Consider the following 9,005-nt stretch of genomic DNA (forward strand, 5'->3'; position numbering starts at 1 on the left):
TTTGTCTGAACATTCAACAACACACACACACACACAGCCACACGCGGGCTCAGACATCGCATAGTCATCCTGGCATGTGCACAGTTTTTCTGTCACACAGTGCACCTTTTAATGTGTGTTTTGCGCGATCAGAGCAGGTGGAAACATGCCGTGTAATTAACATGTCATAATCAATGTGGGGGAGTTTGACACCTTGTAGTCACTGTGTGGAGATTAGCACCCATAGCCCCAGGACACACACACACACACACACATACACACACACATTTGGAGAAGGACATTTTCAACATGCCCACACACAAGCAAACAAGGCAAACAAACACGCACGCATGCTCACACACAGAGGCACAAATACGGCAGAGAGCACAAACATGTACGCGTATTCGTGCACCTGGCTGCTCAGCTGCTCAGGTTTGCGTACACACCAGAAACACACACATACGCACACACAGAGGGCCTGTTTAATATCATTTACATAATGAGAGAGCAGCCACAGTAATAGCTTTTCCTTTCTCTTATTATCATAATTTCACCCTGGGCGCCAAATGACAGAAAAAGAGAGACAGAGAAAGAGAGACAGAGAGAGAAACACAGCAGCAGCGTCTCGTCCTTGTTACCTTGAAACAACTCTTCCTCAATGTCAAGGCCAACTACCCCTCTGTCTCCCTCTGTTTCTGTCTGTCTCTCTGTATTTTTCTTTTGTCCGGTTTTTGTTTCTTACGGCTGATGATCGTCATTCTCTTCCATATCAGTCGATTTGATCGCAGACCAGATAATATTAAGACATTCAATTAAAAAAGTATAATTCATATTAAAACAATACTTTATTAATATGGGTATTCACACAAGGGTTCATGGTATTAATAGGTCACAATGCAGAAAATGTATGCGAAAATCACATAAAATGACCGATTTCAAGACCTGAGTTCCACTGTTATGAATTACACCAGTCAAAACTCTTCACATATATAAAACAAAAACTTGTTAGCGATTCCAATCAAATTGTAATCAAGAGCTAATTTGGACAACAGTGTTTTGTAAACCAATAACATAATATGATTGCATCATCATGATCATATCATCACAGTATGACTGAAAGTCATTCAACAAATTAAGGTTATCAAATCCTGTTAACATGATACGTTTTAGGAAAAAAACTCTTTTGTACAAATGACTTTCAAATGAAAGCCATTTCTTGCTATGACTATATATAAGAATAAACATGCACATGTCTTCTAAAGTGACACGCAAACTGATTTAGTGTTGAAATTCATCATCAATCTAATATTTATTGAATGTATTAACAAAATGAGACCATCCACAATAGAAAAAGTGTTCCAGCTCTAAATAAAATCTTAAAAGTTGAAAAAAAGTTTGCACATCTCTCATGAAAGTGTTATGGCAATTAAATAAATCTCCCTATGGGTACATAATACCATTTGTTTTTGAATAAAGGATTGAAAATAAAAAAAGGAGGTGGACTAGAGATATAAACAAAGGCATATGGTCACTGTGTTTTCCTACATGCTGTATACTGGTGAGGTCCTTCCTGCTCATTCAGCTTTAGTCTCTTTCTGTCTTGCGTCTACTGTAACAATACACCACAAAACCACACATACCGCAATCTCAAAACGCAGGTACATTTTTAAAATCAATGTGTAAATGTCTGTGAACTCTTATAAAGCTCCAAAGTGGGTTCAGATTCTACTGAAATCTAAAGAGTAAAAGACATATCAGAATCTTGTGTCTGTGTGTGTCTGCAGAATATCATTGATTTCTGACAAAAATAAGATAAAAAAAAGACCATGTTTCATCTGTGAAAGAGGGATCAAGTGTTGGACACTGAAAAGAAAGAAAAGCAGAGGAAGAGAGGAGGAAGAGGCGGGAGGAGGCGGATGCATTGGTATCTCTGCTTTTTCTTTTTTGTTGTCTCCCGACTCTCCTGTTTTCTCCTCCTCATTTTCCTATTCAATCTCCTCTGCTCCTCACCCCTTTTTCTCCCTCGTTCCCGCCATTCTTCTCCTCTTCTTTAGTCTCTTCTCCCTTTCTCCAGATTTTCTCCCTCTACCCTGTCCATCCTCTTTTGCCCTTCATCATCTCAGCTACTTATATCTTTTCTCACCCCTCCCCTCTCCTCCTATACCTTCCAACTCTCTTCATCTTTCTCCTCCTGTACTGTTTTTGGTTTTCTGCCCTAATCACAAATTTTTCTCTCTCCTCTTTGTCTTTTCTTTGTTTTTTTTCTCTGTCTTCCCTCTTCTCTCTTTCGCTTCCCTTTCATGCTTCCTCTCTTGCCCTCATTTCTCACCTCCCCTCACCTTGGTCTTTCATGTCCTCCTCCTTACTCTCTTCTTTCCTCCCATATCCTTTTCCCATCTACTCCTTGCTTCCAACTTCTCTCCCCTCACTTTCTTCTTCTCATTGTTCGATGGTCCTCCCTGTTCCCTTTCCTCCTTAACCCTCTCTCCCCTTTTCCTTCCTTTCTTCAATCCTCTTTCCTTCCAATTCATCCTCACCATGTCTATCCCCCCTTCCCACTTTTCTCCTTTCACCCCTTTCTTCACTTCCCTCTCTTTTCTCTTCTTTTAGCTCATATCTCTCTCTCTGCCTTTTTCATCCTTCCATCTCCCATCTTATTCTTTTCTATTTCCTCTCCTCTCTCTTTCCTCAATCATATCTCCTAACCTTCTTCCCTTCCTCCCATTCATTCCCTCCTCCTCCTCCTCCTCCTCCTCTTTCCCTCCTCTGTATCGACAGAGGAGGCATGCATTTTGCTAAAACATTGGCTGATGAATCATTGATGTTACTGTTGAGGTTTCAGTGGCGCAGGGGCAGCCGGATGTAAATAAGTGAGGACTAGGTATGGGGTATAGCTAGCTGATATTTAGCCCTCCCTCTGAAACATTGATGAGATATGCTTGTGTGTATATGTGTATGTGTGTGCAACTGTGAAGGCTATTTAAGAAGGCCAGATATGACAGTTGTTTACAACTTGGGGCTAGACACTGAAGAACTAAGGGAGGAAGGGAGGGCTGAAGAGGGACGGGATGAAGGATGGATGAATGGTAGAAAATGGGGGACGAGGGAAGGTAAGCAGTCAAGTCAAGTCAATTTCATTTGTATAGCACCTTTCATACACAATGGCAGTTCAAGGTGCTTAACATCAGCATAAAAATATTGATCAGCATGATAAAATCGTCTTAACAATTCATTCACATTCACAAAAATAAGAAAAATAAATAAAACTAAATAAAAATCAGTTGAAAAATGAGTAGGAAATTGGCTAGTCAAAATCCTGAGAAAAGGTTTTAAGTTTTCTTTAAGGGAGGGAGAGAAGGGGGGGAGAAAGAGTTGTAGATAATGTTACTTGTCTAAGGGACAAATGTTAGACTACAATGGCATGAAGCAGACAGACATGTCAGTATAATAGCATGAGCACACACACACACACACACACATCTAGAATCATAGATGCCTATACATGCTTCAACATGCACTTCAGCAAAGATCTATGCAACATAACAAAATCAAACCCTCTAGCTACTCCTTTTTGACACTTCATTACTACAAGTATCAACACTCACTGTTCTCTGTGTTATGTGACTCCAACACAAGTTATGGATGAAGAATTTCAAAATGTCACACGGCATATTGATGGAATAAACAACCAAAAAAAATAGTCAACAAAAACTACCAGCAGTCAAAAAGATAGCTTTTGTCTGCCTCCATGCCCATTTACTAGTGGTGTAACAGAACGTAGTTGATCTGTGACCTGTATGGATTGCCCCCTACGGTTCAGCACGCCTGTGAACCGCGGATTAATTGCAAAATTTAATGTCTCATTGGAGACAAAGTAAACAAACTGCTGTAGCTACAAGTCATGGAAGACAGGGATTTTGAAGAGCAACAACCGAACCAGCATCTAACGGGTCTGAAGTGACATCTGCAGGTATGTTTATACTCTGTTTTATGTGTCGACACAGATTTTATTTAAACATTGGACATCTTGAATGTTGTTTTCATTTAAGACCATGAGTAAAAGTTCCTCGCTTTAAGTGTTTCACAGAATAAACGGAAAGGAAAGTTATATTTGTATCCCCCCTCCATTTTTTTTTTTTTTTGCTGATCCGAAAAATGATCCAACCCGTGACTTAAAACCGTGATATGATCCGAACCATGTGTTCTGTGATCCATTGCACCCCTACCATTTAGCATAGTGACCATTGTGTTGCTGTATATTACACTAACTGAACCATATGTTTACCTAATCTGAACAAAATTATGGATAATGGTTATATACACTTCCAGTTCCATATTTCTTCTTGGCTTCTTCACTTCACTCACCATTTTTCTCAGTTCTGTTCTTTATTTTAATTAATTAATTCATTGCAATTTCTTTGGCTGTTTTTATTGTCATTCTGCCTGTAATAATGCCCAAAATAATATACCAAATATACAGTTTTAACCTTAAAATGAATGTCTTATTACATGCCATAAAGGCTAAAAACATTAAGACACTAAAATGAAATAATCAACCATACAAACAAACCCTAATTAACACTGAACTACTGTAACATTGATATTAATGATGTCAAATAAGTCATTGCATCTCTGACAGTAGATGCAGAATACCTGCGATATGATTCAGCATTTCAGTCGTTTCCATTTAAAGCAGTGTTGACTTGGGGATTTTTCCAAAGTGTCTTCACATGTGATGGATTTCCTAATCTTTAGAGACATTCAGCCCTCACGAGGACAGATTTTCTGAAACTCACACAGACACACACACACACACACTCACCCTATCATAACCAATCACTGTTCCACACCTTCACTTAAAGCACTTTTCGGGCCTCTTAGTGCCTCCCTCCCTCCCTGCACTGAGCACCATTAATACAGTCATTTAGTCCACTAATACATCAGTGTGGTCAGTGTTGTTACATTATGCATCAGCTGAGGTCAGTGTGCGCTGAACTGTGCCAGTCTCGACTCTAACCACACATTGTAAAGACATTATCTTTTTCCCACAGAAAACACCAACGTAATGATGAGTGAATTAAGAAGACATATCCATAGATGAGCATATACTTTATACACACAGGTTAAGTGTAAATATGAATTGACCATTCACACTTATGAATAACAGAATATATCTACATATCCATATTTAACATAACACATAATATAAATTTGCTATCAAAGTTACACAGGTGCAATAACACATGCAGAATATTATATTCAAAATTCAGTTTTTTAGGATAACTTGAAACTGAATGCAATGAATTAAAATCAGACGAGCATTTTAACTATACTATTATATTCAGTTGCACCACATGAGATTGAGCTCTCTGGGGCACAAATTCTGTTTGGAAAAGCAAATGAGTGCAAATTCGATCCAAAAGTGCTTACAGCAGAGGAGGTAAGACACTTATTAGTTAGAAAAATTTAAAACACAGACGAAAGCAGATCATATAAGTGGGGGAAACAGAAATAGCCAAAGTACCAAAGACACAGACAGACAGACACAATTATTCAGGGAGGGGGGATAGAAAGCCAGCTCTGCACAGAAAGGTTTGATGCAGCAGGGATAGAAGCCAGGACCAGAGACGATGCTAACCAATAAACCACCATGCTGCCTCTTAAAGATGACATCAAATTAAACGACTCCCCTTTCAAGACAAGACGGGAGGTTATTTTTCGAGTCACTTACGGCTGTGTAACTTACAGGCCTTAACAAGCTGAGTGACCAACTTATATTCTTCTTATACTTATATTCTATATACAAACTGCAAAATACCTGAAAAAAAACTTAAGTGACTTTGATTCTGTGTTTGTCTGCTTCTCCCAAATCAGATTTTTAGCAAGAAGCTTAATTACACTCTATGTAGGCCTAATACCTAAACAAGTTGACTTTATGAATGGGATTCATTTGCCTTTCATCATGAGCATGTACAATTCTAATTTCTGCAGTTCAAATGAAATCACTACTGGCACTCGTCTCTATGCACATAACAAACACACACACGCACACACACACACACACACACACACACACACACACAGCTCTTAACCACACAGCAAAGCCCCATTATCTTTTAACCACAGAAAACAACAGCGCCTTAAGGTTAAAAAACCAAACTCTCTGAAGCCCATTAGCTATTCACCGCAGAGCAGAGCACTTTAGACTGGTGTTTTACAGTTAACCACTGTTTCTAAAGCACATTACCTACTTACCGCAGTGTGTGTGTTTGTGTGTGTGTGTCTCTTGTATGTCTTTGTGTCTCACTGTTTGACCATGTGTACGTGCATTTGAATATCTGCGTGAGTTACTGAGTATGTAAGTGTGACTGTGTGTTACTGTTTCCTGACTGTGTGTCTTTGTGTGTGTGTACATGTAATATGACACTTTAATGAAAGGAAGAGAAAGACTAGGGTGAAAGAGACAGAAGCATGAGAGGAGAGAGACGACAGAGGAGAACAATATTGAGCGACATAAGAGGGAAAAAAAACTGCAGAGTATAAAGACACACAGACGCACGACGCACATGGACATCAATACTGTCAAACCACAAAGTCACATCAGACACACAAGACAATACCCAGACTGTGTTACAGTGAGTGACGGAGAGATCAAAACCAGAGGAAGGCAGGGAGAGGGGTACAGAAAGAAAGAAAGAAAGAAAGTTAGAAAGAAAGAAAGAAAGAAGATGACTATAACATGTGATAACAGGCATACACAGATAAAGAAAGCGAAGCAGATTTTAGAGAAAACCAGAAAGCAAATCAGATAGATATAAACTACAAAAAAAAGAATAGAAATAAATGTTGAGAGAGGACAGAGAGGGGTGAAGAAAAAAAAGGAAAAAAAAACATTTTTCTTTTAGTATTTTCAACTCTACTTGTAGCCCTTTTCATTTTATTATTATGAGGAGCATTTGTTACAATGCCTGACTGGCTTACTTCTTTTGCATGTCCTGTTCATTTATTTGACCATTATTTCTTTCTTTATTATAGCTTTGAAAAAATAAAAAGGATGTAATAACAACAACGTCTATTGAAAATGAACAGATGGAGAGAAAAAGAGAGAAAAAGCAGTGGAAGTGGAATTCAGAGACAAACGAAAACAGACCCAGGGAGAGAGAGAGAGAGAGAGAGAGAGAGAGAGACAAAGACAGAGAGGAAGAGAGAGAAGTGAAAGAGAGCGAGTTAACAGTGAAATTCAAAGTGAGAAACTACAACGAGGCGGCAGCAGTACATCTTGATCAACAGATGACTGATCATATCAGTGCTGGCCATCTTTCACCAGCCGCTGTTTGACGACACAACGTGACCCCCGTACACACACACACACACAAACACATGCAGACACACACTAGCACACACACGCACACATCCATTTCCCCCGACGTACCCCGAGGCGGGAGCATCAATAACGTATGGCCTGGCCAGGGGCCTCCATTCACACACACACACACACACACACACACACACAGCCACAAACATTCATTCATTCACACAAATGCACACAAGCATGTGCGCAAATACACCCCCATACGTGACACTCTTTCACATATTCATGCATTCATTCGAACACACACACACACACACATACACACACACACAAAAGGTGGTCAGGGTAGAGGAGAAAAACAGAGGAATCAAATGAACACACACATACAAACCATAACCCCACAATATGGCTCTGTGCCCTCAGGCCTGAGGTCTTACCCCTACCCCCGGACCCCCTGCCTTCCTGCTGCGCCGCTGCAGCACCTTTGTGTTTAGTGACAGCTAAAATGAGAAAATAAGAAGTGAATAAAAAAGGAATATATAAAAGGTAAAGGTGAGATGAAACGGAAACGGTAAAAACAGAGAAGGAGGGAAGAATGGAAAGAGGGAGAGTAAGAAAGACAGGAATTAGAAAGACAGAACCTTGATGTGTATGTCTATGCAAATTTTGTACAAACTTTGGAGAAAAAAAACATGTTAATCAGATGGGTTTTCATCAACTGGCAAATACATTTGAAGGCAATGAATGAAGGAATGTGATGTTTTTAAGTCATTATTGTTATTTAGCTAGAGTGCCATATTTCATTCTTTCATTGGTAGGCTGGCGTATAATCAAATTCATTATGATTTATTTTTAATATTGAATATTGAAATCACAGTTTCAATAGAATACAGTTGAAATGCATTACAAGACTCTGGGGTAGTTGAAGCTGTTGCCTTAATTGCCTTATAACTGTCTCTGTCATCCCTCTGGATGAGTTTCACATCTTTGCAAATGCAGCACAGTCATAACAATTGTAATATTCTTCCACAGCTTGTATCATATCGTAATATCATAAGGACAATGACAAGTGTGTGACTTTAGCAGCAATCTCTGCATGTGGTTTTTGTTTTACACCACTGACAGAGTCTGTCAGAGCTATAGGAATGTCTGTCTTGAACAGACTGATTCCTACATATCCCAGAATGCTCAACAGTTCTCAGAGAGGGGTTGCGGACTGCAGCTGTAAGTTTCGATGTAAAGCATGTGATGGTGTGAGTAAAGTGTTAACAAGTCAACTTAAGTAAGAGTTACCCCCTAAACCAAAACAAAATACGTCTTATGTTTGTGGCTCATTCTGCTTGTTTTCTGCTTGATGTACAGATTTCTCCCTGTATGAATGTAGAACAAAAACTTTAAAAGAAAAGTTAAAAAAACTTTAACAATACTATGAAGTGTTTGAGTCACAAGCATGGAGTTCTCATGTGGGCATCGGTTTAATTCAGAGACGACTGTTAGAGATGATAAAAAAAAAGAGCTACAGCATCACTAAACTAGTACAGAATTTATTCTAATTACTTATCATGAATATATCAAATAGAAGAGATGGACTGAACATGGTGAGCTGGAAGCGGATCAAAAAAGAGAATACAAAAAGGGGTTAATGAAAGAGTATGAAATGAGATGAACAGAAAAGAGGAGGAGGTCGGGGAGGTGGATGGACGGTGGCTCAGTG

The 9,005-nt window shown here is 39.1% G+C and overlaps 1 protein-coding gene across 1 annotated transcript in view; it reads right to left on the reverse strand.

Moving 5' to 3' along the window:
• skor2 (SKI family transcriptional corepressor 2) overlaps nucleotides 1-9,005 on the reverse strand; it is a 117,093-nt gene that overhangs the window by 99,063 nt on the left and 9,025 nt on the right. The gene's annotated exons all lie outside the window — the stretch shown is intronic.

Source organism: Thunnus thynnus, chromosome 19 (genome assembly GCF_963924715.1).
Source record: "Thunnus thynnus chromosome 19, fThuThy2.1, whole genome shotgun sequence".
NCBI lineage: Eukaryota > Metazoa > Chordata > Actinopteri > Scombriformes > Scombridae > Thunnus > Thunnus thynnus.